Here is a 12,051-nt window from a genome sequence, read left to right as displayed (position 1 = left end):
CAAACCCAAATTAGCACTCAATGGCAGAAGAGGCAGCAGGAGCACATGCTCAACAAGCATCTTCTCAGCAAGAATCCACAGTACCCCCCAAGCCTGGCGTTTTCCTCTCCACGAGTCTAGCGTTTTCAGTTTGGGTCTTCACCATCGCTAGACACTCCCATTACTTGGCGTTTTTCAGCCTTCTATGATCGCCACAGTATCCTACAGCTTTGCATCATTTCATGATCGCCAGCACTCAGATAGCCCAGTGTTTTTCACTAACGCTAGAAGAACAGCCAGCGTTTTGGTTTCGGTCCCTTTGGCAGTAGAAAGTCAACGCTTTCAGCAGTGAAGAACAACAGCAGATTCAGCCCTAGTTGGTTGCAGATACACCCCATTTTCAGCCCTAAAAAACGCAGCCAAAACAGTCATTTTCAGCCAACAAAAACAGCCTCCAAGATTTGCAGATTTCAGCAATTAGAAGACCATAGATTTCAGCCCTAAAGTCATCGTCATCATCACCGTCGTCGTCATCGGCATAGTCCCAAATTGCATCATCATTGTACCACTTTGTGCAATCAATAAGGAGACCACTCTCGCCGACGAGAGTGGGGCCTTCGGAGGAGGGTTTTACAACCTCTCGGGTGTCGTATCTCTCTTCTCTCTTTCCCTCAGTCTCATACACTTGCACGCACAATGTCCACTCACTTTGTTTGTGATCATAGCACTCTCCATTAAGAACGGAAGGCTCTCCCTTCCATAAGAACTAAAAGGAACCTTGAGTAAATATGGATCACTCATCTTGAGAAAAACGACATTCATTTCGTTGCACTTAACATTGGTATCAGAGCTTTGGCAGTGTTCTGTATCACTCAAGGAAAGAACCACAAGAATCACAAGATTTTTTTTTTGCTTGTTGCGGTCGCACGAACCCAGGTTCGCTTGGGCGTGTCGATTCCTAATCGTGTTTTTGACATGCAACATACAAGATACACCATCTGGGAACACTGCACCAAAATGTCCTCAGCGAGATTCTCTAAAGCCAAAAGAGCTGTACGCTGGATACGTGTAACTGAATCTGAATATTCGTCCATAATTTCTCTTACCACTCGAGAAAAAGCTGCCTTTGGTATTATTGGCTCCGTGCTCTTTTGATATTTGTAGATCTCACGTAGAGCAACTGTTCCAAGCTTTCATCGCCTTTTCTTCTGCGCTGTTGGCGGTGGTGGAGGAGCCGCTTGTTTGGCCCATTGAGGAGGGTCATTTTTGTACTTCTTCCTCCTCTCTTCTTGGGCTTGTTGCTCTTCAAGTGTGAGCTTGTCTTTTTTCTTTTTCGCACATTGTTTTGCTCTCTAAGGAATTTTTGAAGGTCTGGAGCTCCCAGCCTTTGCTTGTTGGGCGGCCTGAGCCCTATCCTCTTCCGCTCTCTTCTTGGCCTTTGATCGTGCTTGTAAATTAGCCAAGTGGGCTCTCTCAGCCTCGGCTCTCTGTCATTCTTCCTGCTCTCTCTGCCTTCTTTGTTCTTCATACAATTTCTGTGCTTTTCTATCTGCTGCCTCTTTCTTTTCTAACTCTCTCATTCTCTTCCTCCTCTTGGCATCTCGTGCTATTGAAACATGATCACCGAGTATTACTTTGATCACCTTTTGTTTGATTCGCGGGGGTGATTTTCGCGGCATAGTTGCAGTTACTTAATCTTCAGGTGTTTCTGTTGCTTGATCTCCAATTGCTGTCGTTGCTTGATCTTCAGTTGCTGCCGTTGCATGAGCTCCAGGTCCTATTTCCTGTGTTGGTCTGTTAATACTTGCAAATGGTCCGAGCTCTGGTAGAGGTGTGCGATTCGCATGCTGTAGTGGTTGGAGATCACCAAAAATATGTCGCATGGTGTTTTGATCCTCTGTAGCTGAAGGTTAGGGGAGCAGTTGGGTGTTTGGAGCTGGTTCTTGTGGTTGAGGCTGTGGATTTGAAGCGGTAGATTATGTATGAGGTACTGGTTGCAGATTTGTAGTGTTGTCAATGACAGTGGTGTCATCGTTGTGCGTGGTGGTGTGCTCTTGTGTATTGTCCATGTTGTGCAAGATATGAGTGTGTGTATGTTTGGGCTTGAGAGGATCTTCTAAAATGTGCAAACAAGAAATAAACTTTAAGTTGTGAGTTTTGACTTATATAGTACTTAAACTTTAAAAAAATAATTAAAAACTCAATAAAATCACTAAACATTAAAAAAGACTCTAAAATAGATGAAACTTGAGCCATGGGACTAATAATTGTCGCCTTTACAAATTACTTTGCATCAAATCAATTTGCATGACAATGCATGTTTACAATAAAAATGATTAGTGTCAAAAGGAAATTAAATTTCCACCTAACGCCTGTAATCACGCCGCCTTGTCTCCAACTAGCGTCGGAATCGATCTTTTGCACTCGAAGCATGATATGGTTGTGATCGCCTCAAGCTAACCACTTTTTCTATTTTACATTTTAAACTTCTTTGTTCTCTTGTCTTCTTTCTCTCTCTCCGTGCTAAAACTCTGTAGAACCAATTGAACATCTCGTGAAGGGCATTGCTCTTTTTTCTTCCACCTCCATGTCGTGATTTTTAAAATACACTGCTTTTGCTTGATAGTGTGAGCGTTCCATCCCTTGGCTTCTCCAAATGCCTAATGAATCATAAGTGTCGAGGAAAAAAGCACTATGTGTAAAAAGAACGTGTTGAAAACAAAACAAACTTTAGTTTCGCAACAAATGTATTTTGATTGAAAATATCAAATGTTCAACACACCATGTAACGTTGTCGTGCTGTGACATGTACATAGTGGGAACACATGCTACAAGAGTTATCTTGTAACTTTTTAAATACATAATTATATTTCCTATAATGTACATATGCATATGTAAGTATAAAAATAAGCTTTCTATCTCATCTTATTATTTATCTCAAGGGTAATATATTCTTACTTTACCATAAAAAAATACTATGGGAAAAGTGTCAATAGCTCCGCCTCTTTAACTTGGGGCAAAAAGTATTGATTCTTTATTTCTACTATTTCATTATCATCTCACACCCTATCTAGATCCTATATCTAGGGTAAACTCCAATATATATATATTCTATGTATTTTTTATACTTTTCTTATATTTCTTTTTAAATAAGCTATTAGGAGAGAATCAAGTCCTAGTGGGACACTAGGTGGCATGATTTCAAAGATACACTTATTTTAATGCATTATTGCAAGCATGGTTACAAAACTTTGTCAAGGAGAAATGTCATGCTTTCATATGGCATGAGGTGTCCTTGGGAATTAAATGAAAGTCAAGGCTAAGGAGACCACATGAAGACTTTTGCTGCCATAAATGGACCCTATTTTGATGAATTTTTTACACAAGGTTCCAATCCGAATTGGAGAATGATTTTAAAATGAAAATCGTAGCCAATGAGCTGAAGTTTCTGTCCATATTTTTACTTTTTTATTTGGAGCTACGGTTGAGGAGATATGATTAAAATACTGGACCCCAGTCTGTCCACATCATGCAGGGACAGCTCATTTCCAACTTTTCCAATTCCTGTTCACACTGGCTCCTCTCTTCTTGTGTAAACCCTTGTGGGTTCCCTTCACCTATAAAAGGGGACCTCTTCTTCCTTGGAGGGAACTCAAGCATTCAAGCCATTGATGAGAGGAATTCTCGAGGGAGCGAGTAGTAATGCCTAATTGTACTTAGCCATTAACATAAGCCCAAGCCTACACTTTCTCCTAGAGGGAGACTAGCCATTCTTGCAACAAGCTAACCTTGGAAGATCAACTCTAATCAAAGAAGGTCTTGCACTTGGTGTATCAATCAAAGTGGAATTATCCACTCTTCTTCTCTCTCCATCAATAATGGTGCCAAAGGGTTTGTCAAGTAAGATGTGTTCTACATTTATGTTTTCTTGATTTGTTGTTGTTTTCTTTTTCATCTCTAATCCAACATATATATATGTATCTAATCTCATCTCCTAAAGCAAACCTATCTCTCTCATTCTTAGTAATTCATCCTCTCTGCAAATTCTAGGTTCTCTTTTCTACAGGTACATCTCTCCCCGCAGTATCCTTATTGCCTACGGGCAAGAATAGGGCTTGGGAGGGAAACTTCTCATCTCTTCACTTCTCTCATATCTACATTTCTCACATACTATCCTAGATGAATAACCCACATGATGATCATTTCTATCGCTTTCACTCTGTACAATCTATTAGAATTAACGTATGGATTAGCCGTAAAATACACTTTCAACAACGTATAGTGTTTCTCTTTGGCCCTGAAAGGCTCAATGAAATACTTCTATCACCGGATCCCATCATACTACCTCTCATAGACTATAATTTTTCTTTTGATGTAAGCGTAGTTATCTTGCTATGAACCAAGAGGATTTGTACACACAATTAATTCCAATCACTAGACAAAATATATATATTATGGTAAGCACAAAACTACAATTCCAAAGAACAATTCGTAGCCTATTTGGTCAGCCAAGATTGAATGCCATTAACTCATCCATTAACCCTTTCATATTACCCATGATACGATATGACCATAGCCTTGATGTTTTCATCTTCGTATTGTTTTGACATTCTCTTTTGCGTTCTTTCTTTGTGTGTGTGTGAGTGCAAGAGAGAAAGGGTGAGTCTTCTTTGATTGCACTTCTTTCCAAACCCTAGTCTTCATGGCATCTATGGTTTAACTCCTTCATATAGTTTTTGTCGAGTTCTCTCACAAACTCTCACAGCCATAAGCCCGGTGCTTTCCTGGCAAGACCGCAAATTTCTCGACAACGTGTTATGTGTGTCTCCTCCCAAGCATCCACTATTTGTCTTGTAAAACTATTGATGACTTTAGGGTGGATATCTCATCATCGGTTAGCTTTGCTTTTTCGAGAAGACGAAAAATATCATCAGTAGACTGCCACACACGAGCACGCTTAATTCCTAAGGCTGCTTCATTACCTTTGTAGGTGGTAATGTCACACACCTTTCTCCACAATTGAAACTCATTGGGACTTTGGGAGTTTGAATAATTTGAAAGCAAATATCTAGCTTTACTACCACCTGTACAAACTTTATTAGGGCGATCTTGTGTACTTCCAGACGTCTTCTTGTCTTTTGGTAGCTCAACTGCATTCCTATGTAAACCAACGCTCGATAGAATAGATTCTAGTTCTCGTATACACTCTTCTCTTCTTTCTGCAGGCTCCATATTCCAAATATAATTAATATGGAGCATAAGCAACTTGTCAAGAATTCATAGATGGGCATGAAGGGTGTACACATGCACATTTATCAGTGGTATTGAAAGAATAGGATCCCAATTTGGATCATCCATGTTTCGATTAAGGGGTACTTACTGGTCACAACTGAGGATACCTTGAAACCATTGTTGTAGTGCTTTACCCACTGCTTGTATAATGTGTACACCTTTTACAGAGTTGACTGTAACTTTGCCTCCCTTACCCTTACCACCTTTCGACTTGCTGGCCTTTGCACCCTTGCCATCAGTTCCCATTGAGACTTTATTGTGGCAGCAATAAATGCATGGAAAGAGGGTCATTGCACCTTGCTTGAACCCTAACATACACTTGAGTGTTTTCAAGTCTCCTGCCAAATGCCACTCAACTTGAAACGTTCTAAGACCTGAAACATGCAATCTTTGTCCTTCTTGTTGTTGTCGAATGACATCAACGATTGCTGTGCGATTGAAATACCATTCGAGAGTCTCATGTGTCTCATGTGGGAGATGAAAATCTCCCAACCACCAAATATTTTTCTCTAACTGAACACCTAAACAAGTGTTTCCCTTCTCATTGGCATTTAGCTCCACATCGACACCCACCAAGGCCCTGCTCATCAACGTAACACTTACCCTTTCGAGTCATTGACCTTTAACAACTTGGCACTCATCAAGCTTCATAGCAAATATCACTTTCCCATCACACTCTTCTTGTGTCAACCCATAAAATCTTATCATTGACTCTTGGAGCTTCAACAAGTCAACATACACATTGTTAAACTCGTTGTAGAGGAATAATTTGTTGTCTTCTAATGGCATGTCATCCTTCACATACTGAAATCCGTCCAACAAGCTTGCAACATCATTATTGGCACACTTTTTTGCACACTGACACTGTAAGGCGTTTGCAGAAACCGAAACAAACCTTTTGTTTGATGATCAAGTGTGACACTTTTATACAAAGCTTCATAGGCCTTGAAACTTATTCTTGCGTTGTCACACACCTCATCATCTCTTGAGGCGACACAATGTTCTTTAGCTCACTGAAATACTTCTACCGCAAAACATTAGCAATGTCAGCGTTGGATGCATCATCTAGTAGCTCAACCAACTCCTTTGGCTTGATGATATGCTGCAGCAGAGCACGTCCGATTGTTTGAGCATCAGGATCAATTCCTATCATCATTCGAGCCAAGTTTCTGCATATTGAATTACCGTTACACAAACCTATAGAACATATAGGAAATCAGAATCTTGCATCAGTATTCTTACCGAGTTTGACGGACACGTTTCTTTCGAGCTCCACCACTTGAGGATAGCAAGGACATTGCTTGTCTCTTGCGCTTACGAATGTGGTAGCCGAGGGGAATGTGTGTGAGATGATCGATTCCCGACGCATATTGCGTGAAGTGTGTTGTAGTTGAACATAATTGTCTACTTGACGCTCCTACTCTTTTTTTTGTTGCTGTAATTTTTCATTGAAATTCGCAATCTCATCGTTCAGTTGCTTCATCTTCTTGTTGACTTCCTCTCTAACTTGCTATAGATCTTTTGCAGGCCTATCTTGTAGTGATAAATAGGCAGCCAAGAGATGTTTACTTACTTCCCTTTCATTGACAAAAGCTGAATACAATCTCCAACAGTAGCCAAACAGTCCGCCTGTTCCATCTCCAATAAAATGCAGAAGCTCAATGACATTACGAAAGGGTAGTGGTGCATTAGTCGTTGGATCACCTGGGTAAATGTGGCCATCAACCCATAAGTTGATTGCCTTGTACCCAATGCTTCGTAGCTGATCTGCAGCATTGGGATTCAATGTGCCAAGTCGCACAATAGCATACTCCTGCTCCAAATCAGCATTTAATCGATATCGTTTTTGCTTGTTAGTAATGTCTTGCAGTGGAGGGAGATTGAATGACATGTTTGTTAGCTAATCAAGAAAAATAGTGAGAAAATGTGTAATGGTGACTGCTGCAAGCAGGAAAATCTGGCTATGGAGGGAAAAAGTGGAAGGTACTCAGAGATAGTAGAGAAGGATTATGTTGTGGAGAGAAGAAAGAGAGGGAGTGTAGCTCAATCTCTTTTGAATTCAATATATTGATCATGAGGGCTTTAGAGAGATAAATGTAATTGCACACAGGGGTAATGTAGTTCTCCATTGCTCTCACATGAAGCTGGAGAGAGAGAGAGAGAGAGAGAGAGAGAGAGAGAGAGAGAGAGAGGAAGAGAGTGTGAGAGAGAGTAGATGTGCAGCCTTGGAGGATCTGCACTTTCTGTCTGATGTAGGCAGCATAGAATGTCCTCTTGATGATTGGGAGGTGGAAGTGACCAGAGAGAAAAGGAGGGGAAAGAGAAAGAGTTGGCTCACGTTTTAGGAGAGAGAATGCAGTGAGAGAATATGCAAAATCTTCTTTTTTGGAAAGGGGGGGGGGGGGGGGGGTTTGAAAAGTGCTTCTTTTAATGAAAACTAAGTGAGAGAGAGTGTGTTTTATATGTTAGAGAGAGGAGAGAGATGGGGAAAGACATTTTAAAATTCAGTTACCCACCTTTCTTTTGTGTTAAAGTAGCTTATTTTCAAAATACAAAATATACAAATGGTTTTTTTTTAAATCTCAGCATAGGTCTTTTTGCCCTCTCTTTTATGCTTGGTCAAACTTGACTTAAGCTTTAAGCATTTCCTTAAACTGTCAAATAAAGAGGCCCTCCTATACCCCATTCCCTTCCTAATGCTTGATTTTTAAAGCCTTTAAAAAATGCACTTGATTAGAGGCTTTAGGTTGAAGGGCAGTCTCCTTGGAGAAAAACCTTGCCTTTCTGATATCTTCTAACTGCTCATCAGCAAGGTCAGATTTGGCTTCGAGCCATCGTTTGTGCTCTTCCTCAGTAGCAAGCCCCTTGGCTTTTTTGGAGGTAAGCAAATGTACCTCTGTTGTAAGATGCAGAAGGTGTGCCTCCCTAACTTTCTTGATTCGGGGGCCCGAGGTTTTGATTGCTTTATGGATGCTCCGAGCAAAGAGGTCCCGAGCGCATATAAAAGTCACCTAAACCTAAAATTCATTCGTTCTCTCATTTGTGCAATTGAAGAGTGCTGTTGCTCCATCTCCATCTTTTTCTTCTTCATCTCCTTGTGCGTGTATGTGTGTATGAGTGAGAGAGAGAGAGAGAGAGAGAGAGAGAGAGAGAGAGAGCATTGCGACGACGGCATGGCAGCGGCGGCGAGGCGGTTGAGTGTGGCACGATGGTAGCTCCTTCTTCTTCGCGGCAAGGAATCCTCCACAAAGGCCAGCATCGGGTGCTGAGTGACACACCCTTGCTCTCTTGAGCTTGCTAGATTAGTCTGGTTGTGTGCTTGTAGCCATTTGTGGCTCGCACATAGTGTATCGAAAAGTCCCTTGCATTGACACGTGCGACAGATGCACACATTTTTGGCACCCTTTCCGGGGCTTGTCGGTCCAATAGGAAAAGAGTAAGAGTGATCGCTGATGAGAGGTGCACTCTAACAGGAACATTCAAGGGTTAGTTGGCTAAGTATGGGCGTCCAAGCGTGAATGGGTCGAGCTCATATAAAAGTCACCTAAACCTAAAATCCATCCATTCTCTCATTTGTGCAATTGAAGAGTGCTCTTGCTCCATCTCCATCTTCTTTTTCTTCATCTCCTTGTGTGTGTGTATATGTGTGTATGTGTGTGTGTGTGTGTGTGTGTGTGTGAGAGAGAGAGAGAGAGAGAGAGAGAGAGGAGAGAGAGAGAGTGCGATCGAGCATTGCAAGATGGCACGGTGGCGGTGAGGCGGTTGAGTGCGGCACGGCGGTAGCTCCTTCTTCTTCGCGGCAAGGAATCCTCCACGAAGGCGAGCGTAGGGCGGTGAGTGATACACCCTTGCTCTCTTGATCTTGCTATATTAGTATGGTTGTGTGCTTGTAGCCATTTGTGGCTCGCACACAGTGTATCGGCAAGTCCCTTGCATTGACACGTTCGACAGACGCGCATAATCTGATGTGAAGGCATAAACGAATTGGCTTTGTTTCTCTCTCTATGGCCAATATCCAGGATGAAAGGAGCTTGCTAGTGCAACTTGGGCAAGAAAAGTGCTAGATAGCTTCTGATGTGGAGTTAAAGCTCTCAGGTGATGAGTCACGTGATGTGAGACAAGCAAGGTCCTAAAAGTTGGGCCTCAGATCTGTTGCAAGCCCACAGCCAATTTGTGTCCACCCAACCTGTTGCACGTTTTTGCCTTTTGATGATCTTCAAATTTTATGGTGCGAAATACTGTTCTTTTTTTTATCTACTTTTACTCTTAGTTTAGCATTGACACCCGCTAGATATGATACAAGTTTAAGAGTGCAAGTGCAAGAGCGTGAGTGTGAGTGTGCAAGAGAAGAGGGAGAGCCAACACAGTCTTTGGTGGAGTAAAGAGTGAGTAACTACTCACTACCCCTTATTCTTTTGTATAAGAAAGAATAAGATCAGGGTTAGTAGATGGGTGAGCGGGCGGCCGGCCGGCCACTTGGATTGGAACCCAACATCATTTTGTAAAATCTTCCAAAAAATGAAATGGCCTTGTAGCTTTATTTGTGAAGGTGCTCCATCAAACCATACCTAGTGCTTATTAATTTCAAACCCTAATTTTTGAGCAACTGATTATGCATAAGGAACAATATTGGACAAAAAGGGTATCGTAATGATTCTCATTAGAACAATAAAAATGCATCTCTCTGCTTATGATCTCATCCTTGTTGCTTTCATGATATGTGATGTGAACTAGAATTGTACACTAATCTATGTGACAATGCATGGGTTGTATTTCATTTTGTTACTCAAATGAGTAGTTCTTAGAAAAATCAACAAGTGATATGATGGTATCCCTAGGAAAGTGACAACCAAATTATTGAGGGAGACTTTCTGTTGCCTACTCTGTCCATGTTTGTTCTAGACTCTAATAGCCTCATACACTTAAACTAGGATTGTCTTTGCTATCTCCAATTGCTCCTTGTAATAGAGCCTGATCTTTTTGACATTACATCTTTGGCATTGGCCTATAAGAAATTTGTATTAGTGAAAAGATAAACCTCCTTCTTTACACATACACATGATTCCCACAATTGTGTTATATATGATAGAGTGTGATTTGAGGCTATACATTTGCAAGAAACCACTTATATGAATTGAAAATCTCACAAGAACATAAACATGACCTCCCATGCAAGCCAACAACATCCAAGTTCTTTTTATTGAATGCATCTTTGAAGAGAAATGGTTGAATGTAATACATAGAGAAACATGTGTCAATCTTTAAGCTTTCTCACAAACCATGGTTTTAACTTCTGAAAGGATTTCTAGCCAATCTCCACTTCTTGATGAGTGTCTCTTGACCTCAAAAAATACTATGTCTATAAACAAAAGCAGGTGTTAGTGTGCTATATTACTATAATAGAATACATTTTCTAGTATGTTATAAACAAAACCTTGGAGCACATATTATATAGCACAAACAATAGACATGTAGCACGTATAACCATGTAAAGTTATCAATTAGACAAATAAAATAGGTATGATTAAGATGTATAACTCAAACAAAATGGATTGAATAAGCTATATAGATGGAATACTTACTATGTAGCACATATACTATGTCATATATGTAAACGAACTCATAGTGGGAGCAATATAGTGTAAGCTTAGAATAGTCACTAAGCTATATAGCTGAAAAACTACTCCATAGCATCTACAAGGCATACATAGATCTTAATAGCTAATCCATATATTAAATTAAGTACGTACTATATAACACACCTAGGAAAGTCATGCATACAAATAAACAACTCTACAATACCTTACATCCATGTTATATAGTATAAATAACCGCTAGCCAACATGTAGTGTGTACAATTGTAAAAGAAAAGTTATTGTAATGTCACTAGCTATATAAGTTACACAAAACAGATTGTATGTGATGTATAACATGCACATCACTATATAGCACACTATATAGCACGCCTGGGAAAGAGCCTATTATAAGTTACGCTCATGGCTATACTTCTCAACAATATCTCATAGTATATTCTATATAGAAAAATCAGGGTGTTATGTGGCATGTACTAGTTAAACTAATGTGATAGAAAAATATAACTTATTCTTCATATGATATACATCTCCAATAGACATGGGATGATTTCTATAGGTAACGCACTACTATACAACATACATAGGAAAAAATGTTTGTATAAGTCATGCATAGAGCTAGACCTCTTAAAAATACATGCTACTAATAGCATACATAGGAAAGAAGGCTTATATAAGTCATGCATAGAGCTAGAAATCTTAACAATACCTTGCAATACATGCTTCATATTATGTTCACACTATATAGCTTAAACTAGGCATAGTACCCAAGCTATAGCATAGTACCTAGCTATAGCTCTAAAAAACTACTCTAGAGCACATCAAGGGTAAAAGGCATCTACAAGTCATGCATAGAGCTTAATAAAATATCAATATCTTACCACAATGCTTGAAGATCCCACATCACCATCAAATTTATGCATAGCATCATAAAGGATCCTTGGATGAATATCAAGCAAGCTTGATAATTTAATCAAGTTGATGCCTTTAGGCACCGGGCCTTTGGCTATGAGAGAATTCTAAGAGGAGGAAAACAAAGAGAAGAGAGTGTAGATTTAGATAATTGACTGCTATTTACACCACGATAATATAAGTTCAAAAAAGAGAAATGGGAAATAATTGTAGCATGCAAATGATAATCAATCCCACTTATTTATTTTCAACAATATAAGAACACGGATGTGTTTGT

The sequence above is a fragment of the Adiantum capillus-veneris genome, chromosome 15 (genome assembly GCF_014529385.1).
Source record: "Adiantum capillus-veneris isolate H3 chromosome 15, ASM1452938v2, whole genome shotgun sequence".
NCBI lineage: Eukaryota > Viridiplantae > Streptophyta > Polypodiopsida > Polypodiales > Pteridaceae > Adiantum > Adiantum capillus-veneris.
This window is presented reverse-complemented; position numbering follows the sequence as displayed.